General features: G+C 32.5%; 1 protein-coding gene across 2 annotated transcripts in view; it reads left to right on the plus strand.

The window, feature by feature from the left end:
• LOC117121343 overlaps positions 1-11,351 on the plus strand; it is a 36,378-nt gene continuing 25,027 nt past the window's right edge. Inside the window, exons 1-2 of one of the 2 annotated variants that reach the window (XM_033266502.1) lie at positions 1-812; positions 10,692-10,855. The gene's annotated coding sequence lies outside the window, so the exon portion shown is untranslated. The remainder of the gene's footprint in view (positions 813-10,691; positions 10,856-11,351) is intronic. The other variant, XM_033266503.1, reaches the window with a different exon arrangement.

Consider the following 11,351-nt stretch of genomic DNA (forward strand, 5'->3'; position numbering starts at 1 on the left):
TTCTTTAGCGTTCAAAATGTTTGAAATAAAACATTTTATATGAATTGTTCTGAAAGACAGATTAAAACTGAGCAAGTTAAACTGGGTAATTGCAGCAGGTATGACAAAATAAACAAACATATTTATGCATTTATTTGTTAAATTTTAGCACATTTCACAAAAAAACTAGCATACAAAATATGAATGTATTTATCTTAAAAGTTTACTCAAAGGGTAGTTTTGAATATAAAGTGTACATCATGTATTGACCTATATGCTTTTTAAACAACCATACAATGCAAAAGTACAAAAGTGCTCCTTATGACTGTGTATTTCGCAATTGAGGTGTAAAAGCATGAAATCACTGGTCTACTACAAAAGGTAGGGATTTACCCGTATGTTCACATTTTTGTTGTGTGCCAAGAAAAACAAATAATATGCTTTTGAAAAGGTAAAGAACATGCATTTGGACTATTCCATTTTTTAATATATGAATATCTATCTAGTTATCAAATTCTAAACTTTATTATATAAATTTAATTTTAATTTTGTAATTAATATATTCTTATTCTACGAAATGTATTTGTATTAAAACATAAAAAATTATTTGTAGACAAATATAAATGTACTTTCAGAACTTTTATTTTCAAATAGTTTTTTTTTTATTTGTAATGGTTTGACCTGACAAGAATAATTCTGGTTTAGTTAATTCCTTATTCCTAAACGCTTCTACACCTTCGAGAAACTGATATACAAGATAATTTTTTTTTGTTCAGGGAAAAAGGAATAATATTGGATCTATTTGAGAATAGACAGATCTTTAGCATTTGAAGGTAAGTACAGTAATTTAAACAAACATATTAAGAAATTTAGGATGACTATTTTAAGGTCCTAAAATAATACAGGTACCGTGTTGCAGATGGTGGTAAAGTGCACACACGCATTATGACGTAATGGGTTATAACCTTAATAGGCCTATATAAACACCATCTAGGATTTTGAGTCCTCGGATCAAAAACTATATTGATAAAATATATACACTGATATAAAACATAAATACAAAAATTAGCTGGACTTGGCTACATTTGGTTTGAGTTTAACCCATGAAATAAGTACCATACAATATATAAATATTGAATAAAAACACTTACAATTAATATCATATAGGCATTATAAGTCACTAATTATATAGTGTAAAATAATAGAGAATTTTAATACAAGTATGCCTGGGATGACAGCAGTGAAGGTATGAATTAGGAAATCCACTTATTAACTCCTAAGTCTTAGTCACCAACACATGTGACCTTACATTTCCCTGGGTCATTCTCATCAGTGACGCTCAATGATTGTAACCTCTCACCAAAAATTTTGCATAACCCTCCTTGTATTTTTATATACATTGGGGAGGTGGATGGAGAGGGTAAAAAAGATATTAAAGTGAATGGAGTAAATAAATCAAGGACGTCATTTCAGTTTACATGGTACACACATATGGTTTCCATGTTATGTATACTTTTTATTAAATTTGAAAAACAGGAAACTTATATTAGCTTCTAAAGTAATTGCTTATTATGTTATTCAATCATACACAATGGTACAACCTCTTCCATGCCCTGGGGGGATAGTCCCAGGGTAAGGAATGGGGTAGGGTATATACCTTATTTCACGAACTTGTGCGCAAACTGCAGTTGTTGGCCCAATCGGCCTGCTAGCTAACTGCTTATTCCACTAACTACTTGGTGGTTATTCCAGAACGCGGACAACTGGCCGATGTGGAATGCTTTGCCTGCAAACAATGTGCGGGCAAAAAGTGCACTGCTCATGATTGGTACTGTACAACAAATAAATTTTTTTATTGACGCACTAAATTTAATTCCTGTAATAAGTGCCACAAAGTTGAAAGTCTACCTTCACACAGTGTAGGTTCCATAGAAATAAACCGATAAATGCTATTTATTTTTATGGGCATGCCCTCTAGCCTGTCATTCAGTCAATAATAATAATAATAATAATTCTTGACTTATATAGCGCATATGGTAGACTAACCTCTAAGCGCTTTACATCATGTGCACTGCCCATGATTGGTACTGTACAACAAATAAATTTTTGTATTGACGCACTAAATTTTATTCCTGTAATAAGTGCCACAAAGTTGAAAGTCTACCTTCACACAGTGTAGGTTCAATAGGGTGTATCATTAAAAAAAGTTGAAGGAAGTGTCATGGAATTTTTGTGAGTTTTCCACTTCCACTGCCCAAGTGGTTTTCGCACATTAAATTATGTCAACGTGACAGACAAAAATTTCTTGATAGAGGTCCACAATGACCGACATTTTATTTAAATGACAATCATTTGCTAAATCTTAATATTTTAAAAATAATTAATCCTTTTTAGAAAACAAAATGACAATTATTGAAAAAAGTATCTTTGCAATTTATAACAAAGTGCTGTGGGTGCCATAACCCTAATGTCCCGTAAATAAAACACTAGACATGAAGTACTTTAAAGACTAGTTTTGTTTTCTTATTTAGCAAATGGTTTTGCCAAAAACATCCAGATAAAGAAGAAAATAAAAATAAAAATATTATCATTGAATCAGTGTAGTAATGGGATTGTTAAATACTTTAAATTTATATAACTAGGAACTTAAATATACAAATCTTTGGAGATTTCAAGGCAGTGGCGGGCATAACAAAAATAAGGTAAAAATTATATTTTTTCTGAAATTTACAATTTTTCATGGCAGTTTGTGCGCTAATTAGTCAAAAATGATATTTTATTTTTATTTGAAATCATCAATATTGGCGGGCGGCAGGTTTCGAGAAGCAAGGTATGAAAAAAATCTCGCCTTATATCAGAATAGTACGGTTCTATTTTGACAAAAACATGTGACATGCCTAAATATGGTCATGATGACATCACATCATGACTATATATGGGCATAAATCAGTCTGACATAGCTTAAAACATAGTGTGACCTCAAGGGCTAAACAAATGTAATAAACTGGGTCTAGCAAAAAGAAGGAGAACAGACTCAGAATCCATGATAATACTTTTATATGAAAGTATACGGAAGAAATCTCATATAATGTGCTATCTATGTATTGTTGTGGACAATTACAAACCATTTCTATTCAAATAATACAAGCAGATTCAAAGATGAAATTATACATTGACATAATAGAGAGGATTTTATTGAGCCAGAATATTCTTTCCTCTATATAAAAATAATATTATATACAGTATATATACAGTATATATATTATGTATGATTAATTTTAAAAAAAAGCAATATATTGGTACTAAAAACATACTGAAATTATTTCCTCAATAAACATCCGGCTGAAAGACCATAGTTATTAACTTGACACTTGACTTTGAAGATGCTCTCCACTTCCTTGCTATATCTGAAAACAAACATTAAATTCCAGCATTAAAATCTATTATTATTTTAGAATACATTCCAACCACAAGGTAAATAAAAAAAGCCATAAAAATTATTTTAAAATTCCTTTCGAAACATAGCTTAAAAACACCATTATCAAATATTTCTTTAATAGGGAAAGAAAAAGGTATTATACAATTACAATTATGGTAGGCCTTTACAAACTTAATAAAATGGAATATATATGACTCCTTTATGTCATGAGAAGATGATTTTAAAAATGCCAGAAAATTAACAAATATCATAGGTTGTGTATGATTTTTGTAGTCTTGACTTCATTACTGTATACGAATTAAAATGAATTAGGTGAAGTTTTAGCAAGAAAATATAAGTGAAAGGTTTGACCTGATTAAATTGACACCCTATTTATCAACTGTCTACACAGCGAAATGTCTTCTTAATATGTTTTATCTATCGCCTACAGAGGTTGCGTTCTCAATAATTTTTGTTATAATATCTACTATCCAGTCTGCTTTGGTCTATTTTCAGCTTCTCTCAACAACTGAAACTTTCACCTTCCCAATTTACGCTCTATTCCCAAATTGTTCACTATGAACAGGGTATGTATTGAAATCCAAAGATATTGAAGCAAATTTCAGTGAGTTTTGACCTGCTAACAGCCTTCCATTCAATCCAAGGATTAAATGTTTCTCCCCAGGAAAAAAAAATGATGGTGAAACATATACCTAACCTACTTCCATTCATTGTTCTACGAAAAAAAAAGTACAAAGTATCATAAAAGTACTCAACTCCCACTGCTCCATGTAATTTCCTTCCGAGCCATTCCTGGCTTGTGGACCTATTATTTTAATACCCTCTTTAATCAGACCAAATGTAAAGAGAAAGAATTTGATAATCTGGTAACCACAGACATTAAGGAACAAAAACTAACCAACATCACCCCATAAGTATTTGCTAAATATTAGATAGTATTTTATAAATAAAAATATGTATATTTTATATACCCCTCCCCCCCCCCCCCCCCCCCCCCCCCCAGCTGTCCACTTTAATTACCATCTGTACCCTGTAAGAATAATTTCATATACTTTTTAAATTAAATGATTATAAATGTGGCATTTTGCAATAATTATATTTATATTTTCAAGCACACTTTCATAACCAGTCCATGTAAAAATAAAATATCTTTTTCTGCATAAAGAAATCTTAATTAGGTTTTTACTGTTCAGATAATTTTAAAAAGTCTTTACTGTGTAATGTTTATGTGTTGTGTTTGTTTCAACTGATTTGTGACATAGGTAAATTTAGAGTTTAATTATATTCTTAGTTTGATGGACTTTACTTAATTTGTTTACTTTACATGTAATTTTTGTTGAGTATATTTGAATACACCAATATTTTGAGTGCTACTTAAAAAAGCACATGTTCCGTTCACTAACTTAAAATATTTGCTGATATTTTGTTGTAAATATCATGATTAATTAAACTTAAGTATCTGGTGAAAAAATAGATAGCACAAAGGTGCAATAATGCAGTAACTGTAATACATGCAGTAGCTGCAGTACATGCAGTAACTGGGAGAATACATTAAAAACAGCTTCCTGTGATTAAACAGCTATGTTCCCCTATGACAGTATGCTTACTTGCAGATAGCTGACGGCCTGAAACAATGGGGCTATATGCTCACAGTCACCGCTGCAACTCAATCAGATGAACTTCTAATACAATAAATGTGTTATGAAGTGATTTTAGGTTGTAGTCTGCTGCTTCCTTGTTTCTCTATTGATAATTTGTTACCGGGCGTGAGAGAGATACCTGCGGAGTCACGGTACCTGCACGCACGTAGACACATTAGTGACAGCGACACAGATGTGATGTAGGTGGGTGGAGGCCCAGGAGTACTCATGTTCAACTTCATATTTTGTCAGTTGCATTAAAAAAAAAATATTATATTTATATACTTTTCTTCATGTGTTCCTTTTTGAATAAGCATTAATGCTTGGTCATTTTTCTTCTTGAAAGCCTTTGAAAGAATGCAAAAATGACGGAAGAAAATTTTATCCAATGCGATTATTTTTAATAACTGATTACAAGAAATTGCCTTTCTGTTGCCGCTTCAACCTAAGAAAATGGATTGGCATAGGCAAAGTTATGACGTTGTAAATAAACGACTCCTAACAAGTCGGCTGAAATCCCGCTGAAAACACGCTAATATTGCTTATATTTTTGTAAATAAACCAAAAAATGACAGAGCTAAATATTTGAAAACAGATATTTTGTAAATTGTTTACAGGACTTAGCTATATTTATAATCTTCAATAAAAAGTTTCAACCTAAGTTATCCGACCTCTAGTTTTTGAGTTACTATTTTTGTAGTAAAATCAGTTAATATTTTTGAAGAAACGCTAATGGTTAAGAGATAGGGTGATTTTCACGGCGGCGTGTTTGCAGTAAAGTGGACCAAACAAATTGATATGATCTGTACGCTATATAGCCTAACAGTTTATTTTTTTGAATTTTCCCCCCAAAATGCCTCTGGAACATTCATGTTGCCTCTGACCGCTGGTCACACACTTTTTTTAGGTTTACCACATTCATTTGTGTGATATTATTATACACACATTTCAATGTGTCCCTGGTTAACAACAATAATAAAAGATAACATGTAACATATAATTAATACAAATCGAAACTACATTTCCAAAACAGGGTTTTTTTGTTTTTGTTTTTTTATCAAAACAAGAATCCAAACACATATATGATACATGATTATTTTATTAACAAAACAGTACAAAATAAATTACAGTTATGAGATCTAGTTGCGGAATCACGGTGTCTGCACGCACGTAGACACACAAGTGACAGCGACACAGTTGTGATGTAGGTGGGTGGAGGCCCAGGAGTACTCATGTTAAGATTCATAATTATTTGTCAGTTGCATTAAAAAAAATTTATTATATTTATATACTTTTTTTTCATGTGTTCATTTTTGAATAAGCATATTCTTTTGTCGAATTCACTAAGTAGCATAAAATGAACGTTACTCCGAATAAAGAGAGGGAGGCCATGATTCAACGTTTTGACCTTTATTGGGTCATCATCAGGAATGAGAAAACTTAGACAGTGATTATAAAAAATGCTACAATATTTAAATGAGGGGATTAAAAGCTAGTACAATAACAATGGTGATTAAGCATAATGGTGATTATGAGAGAGGCAATTAAGTTTTGTTAGATTACATTAGATAAACAATTTCAACTCGCAAGGGCTTTTTTAAATAGTAAATGGGACCAGTTAGGAGAACTATCAATTATAAGTAGGTTTATTATATTTATTTGTGTGGTATTATTATACACACATTTCAAAATTCAATGTGTCCCTGGTTAACAACAATAATAAAAAAGATAACATGTAACATATAATTAATACAAATAGACTACATTTTCATAATTTAACTGGATTTTTTCTTATCAAAACAAGAATCCAAACATATATATGATACAATATTATCTTATTAACAAATAGTACAAAATAAATTACAGTTATGAGACCTAGTTCATGCATGGCAGACAGTTTCATTATTTTTATAGCAAAAATTATGTAAATTAGCATACTGATTATTTTTGATAGGTTGGAAAGTTCACAAACCTTTCAAATGACCAATTCAATATTTTAATTGTATTTTTGAGGGGTTTTACCCAAATTGTACTGCCGACATATTCAGTCTCAAAAACGTATATGTATAAAGTTTCTAAACATAAACATACTGGGAACTTGGCACATCAAGTACAAAACTTCACACGCAAGAAATTATAATTATCTACACACCACATTTTACATTTACTAAATAAAATTTTTAAAAATAGAATAAAGAAACATTCATAACAATAAAGAGAGTACTGTATGATCAAATTGCTAGATCTTAGATTTTACTATGAATTCATGAATACCGCCCTCTTGTGTTCCCATGTGGCTCAATTAACTTATTGGTTTTGCATAATATCAGACCTTTGGGGAACGATGTGTGAGATTATTAAAATGAATTAGAAACATTAATGACAAACTGAACTGAATTATAAGTTAATTTTAAACTGAGTAAATAGGGCTACAGAGCAGGAGATTGGAACGAATTTTAGCACAAAATGAACTTTTATACAGAATGACACCATCCTACTGTGCAATGTATTCACTAATTTTGTTTAACTAAGGTTAGACTTTTTTTATTCCTTGTTTTGCATACTTATTTTTTAAATGATTATTGGTGGAGGGCAGAATAAAACTAAAATTAAAATTTTGTTTTCTTAATTAGCAAATAGTTTTGCCAAAATCATCCAGACAGAGGAGAAAATAAAAATGAAATTTTATTGGTGAATGTATAAAATAGGATTGTTAAATGCTTCAAATTTATATAATTAGGAAGAAATTATATGTTATCTTTGGAGATTTCAAGACAGCGGAGGGCGTAATAATTTTTCCCTGAAATTTCCACTTTTTCGTGGCGGCAGGAGCACTAATTGGCCAAAAATAAATTTTATTTTTACTCGAAATCATCAATATTTGCAGTCGGCGGGTTCGCTAAACAAGGTATAAAAAAAATGATTCAGTTTATCAGGAGTTCCAAGTCTCCCGGAACTCGCGGGAGTCTCCAAGAAATCGGGACGACCTTCCGCACTCCTGCAAACAAGCAAGAATCTCCCGCAAATTCCTGGATCAACCACTTTAGATTTTCCCGGAAATGGCTTCTTCCAACTTTTAGTTCCTTTGGCTTATGACTAATTATTGGGGGTGGGCTACACCAGGGGACCTAGTTACCAACCTGAGTAAATGTGTGACTATACACCAGTTCAGGGTCCCCGGGTGTCCAGGTAGGGGTCCGGGTTTCAGTCAAATATTCAACAGTTGGTTGTAAAAATGAACGTGCAAGACTACACGCACCTCCTAGATTCTACTAAGTGCATGTTTGGCTGGGGTTGTTTTGGTCGGGAAACAGAAATTTCTCAGTGAATTGATTCTCGAACGAGATAACGAAAGCCTTCTAATGACTCAAGTTACTGCATGACCGTATTTATATTTTTCATAAAACCAATTTCTTCTAATTTTAAATAGATTTTCCCCTGAATTTGTGATAATTTGTTATCACACATATGCCTGACAAATTTATGATCACGCATGTGTTTCTGCAAAATGCAGGTTTCACACAAAATCACTTAAAAATGCGGGACCGTCCTACACAATGTGAGATGCTCAGTAACTATGCAGGAAATCTCTTATAATTTGTAGGGATGGCCTATCAAAAGGCAATTTTTTAACACTGCATGCCTCATTCAAAGCCAATATCTCGGATTTTTTTTTTCCTAGAGCATCTTTGAAAATCAGCTGACCTGCTCCCACAAAAAGCCTCGGATATGACTAGATTTCTCACCACCCTTCATGAGTACATGATTTCTTCCACTACAATCACTTTATTGTTTTTGTTATTGGTTGTGGTATTGACCAAAAAAAAAAAAAAAAAAAAAAAATAGATGGAGCACTATATAAGGTCACTGAACGTCTGTAGTGCTGTAGACCATAGAGCAAAGAACCTACCCTACAATTAATTAGAAATTCTACGGTTACTGTGGCATGGAATTCATAGAAATATTATGTGATGATTTCATTAAGCAGTGTATGACGTCTTCGAGGTCCAACAAGTGTGCAATAAAAATTAACAAGTTCTTTTTTTTTATTGTTCTGAGATGCCAGCAACTACTGATTTTAGTACCATTAACTATTATTACCAACGGTTACCAACCTTTGTCAAGTGCTGAAGTTTTTCAATTACATTCAACCTGAAAATTTTCAATATTAAAATATACACAGGGAGCAGAAAATCATAATTTTTTTTTTTCAAATTGGGTTGGTGGGGGGGGGGACGTCATTGTTTTTTAGTTTGTCAATATATGGCATTGTATGTACTAACATTTTAAAATGGAGTGGCAAAACAGATCCCTATTGGATACACCCCTGCATCAAAGGGGAAATACCTCCACCTAGAAAGGCTTGCATCCTCAGCCTACTTTGTTAAGACGTTAGCTTTTTTAACACAATTACTCAACTAGGACACTAGAGCTCGACCCAAGGGCACAGGAGTGTAAGGAAAGAATCTGAGTAAAGAGTACAGAATAGCAAGAAATCCGACTACCCTGATTGTGCACGTTTGATCTCTTTTGGAATTGGCGCCTTATAAATTCCTGATATTATTGTTTCGTATGCACGCAGTGAAACGAAAAACAAAGTGCAACCACATGATAGGAGGCACCTTACTAGAATTTGAATAGCGTTTAAAACTCAAAAATGTGTTCTACAAATGCAGCATGCATTCGATATTCCTTTTACGTTCTATTGAAGAATGCCATCTAGTTTTTGGTAGTACTTTTCGGGATTAGGATTGCGTTTCAAAGAAACTCCGGTAGTCGGACCTCTTGATATTCCATACCCTTTGACCTGAGCCACAAGCTACAGCTCCATATCTTATGATTCTCAAAATAAAATTTATCTTTGATGTAGAAACCCATGTCCTTGCTTGCAACAAGATACTTAGAAATTGAGGAAATTATTGAAATGATGAAAAGTCATGATTGAAAAATAATAGAATATACAGCTTATGAAGGCTAGATGTATTATACATTTTAAAGTTTCATACAATAAAAATCAAACACAATAGCTGATGACAAGGTTAATTCCAAAAATATACTACTATACTTTTCTAAGATTGGTTTACACACGTCAGTCGTTAGATATTTTTGGAAAGGTAGCCAATATGAAGCAGGTACTTCCACAGGTCAATGAGCATGAGAAAAAACACTTCTGGTAAACACCTCAAAAAGGAAATACTTGGGCACACCCTTTCTATCAAAATTGTTGAATGGCACCTACATTATTGGTGCAGACAATCTTATGCAACAGAAAATCTTGGAATTGTAGGTTTGATGACCTTGACTTTTGAAGGTGTGCACTAATAGAAATAAACTGATAAAAATAACTTTAAAAAAAAAAATTCATATAGAGTACTACAGTGTTACGTCACGATACCATGTGATACTACTCCGTTGCTATCGTTGCAAAAAGCATTCAACCAGACACCATTTTCTTCACTGACAAACCATTGATCCCAATTTCTAACATAATTGTTAAGATGTTGTATCTTACTTTTTCTTTATAAATTTTAATTGATGATTAAATGTGTGTTTGATAACTAATATAATGCGAGCTTTTGTGTTTTTAGTACATTTTAAAGGTAAAATATTAGATTTTAAAATTCCTATTCCAGAAAGCCTATGAAGTCATTCAGGCGTAATGAACGGTAACTAACGTCCGTTGACAACAGAGAGTGCCACCTGGCATCGTGACGACCCGACTGTGGTACTCTATTACTCTTGAACACTGACGCAAAAGCACTTAGGGCAAATTTTATATTGTTATTTCTCAACGCAGGTATGTAATAATACACTACCTGCATTTTTGCAACAATGGTAGTAGTAATCTTTACTATCTTTAGATTATTGTATATACCTAGGATTATTTATTCTATGTAGAGTCATTATTTTTGTGGTCTGGATTTTAAAGCAACCAAGGCAATAAATGGACCACCAGATAGTATTATGAAAATAATTGTGTAAAATAACTATATTGCAAAATATATACTGTTTGCCCTCCAATTCGTTACCGCCTTTGGAACATGAACATTTGGGGTGGTCCTAGGGTTGGTCTCCAAGCTTACCATTAAAAGATTGAAGATTATTGAAGTTCTATAAAACAGTGGTCTCGAATTAGAGGGGTCTCGAATTGGAGAGTACACTGTATTTCATGACCACAAACAAAATAATAGGAACTGGTTTAATGACATCAATCAGTTGCTATTTTTGGATAGGTGAGCACAAGACAATAATAACAATAACAGGTATCTTCATACATCAGCAAGCATGATCAC

Source organism: Anneissia japonica, unplaced genomic scaffold (genome assembly GCF_011630105.1).
Source record: "Anneissia japonica isolate Jap-2015-1 unplaced genomic scaffold, ASM1163010v1 scaffold21_len1647178_cov195, whole genome shotgun sequence".
NCBI lineage: Eukaryota > Metazoa > Echinodermata > Crinoidea > Comatulida > Comatulidae > Anneissia > Anneissia japonica.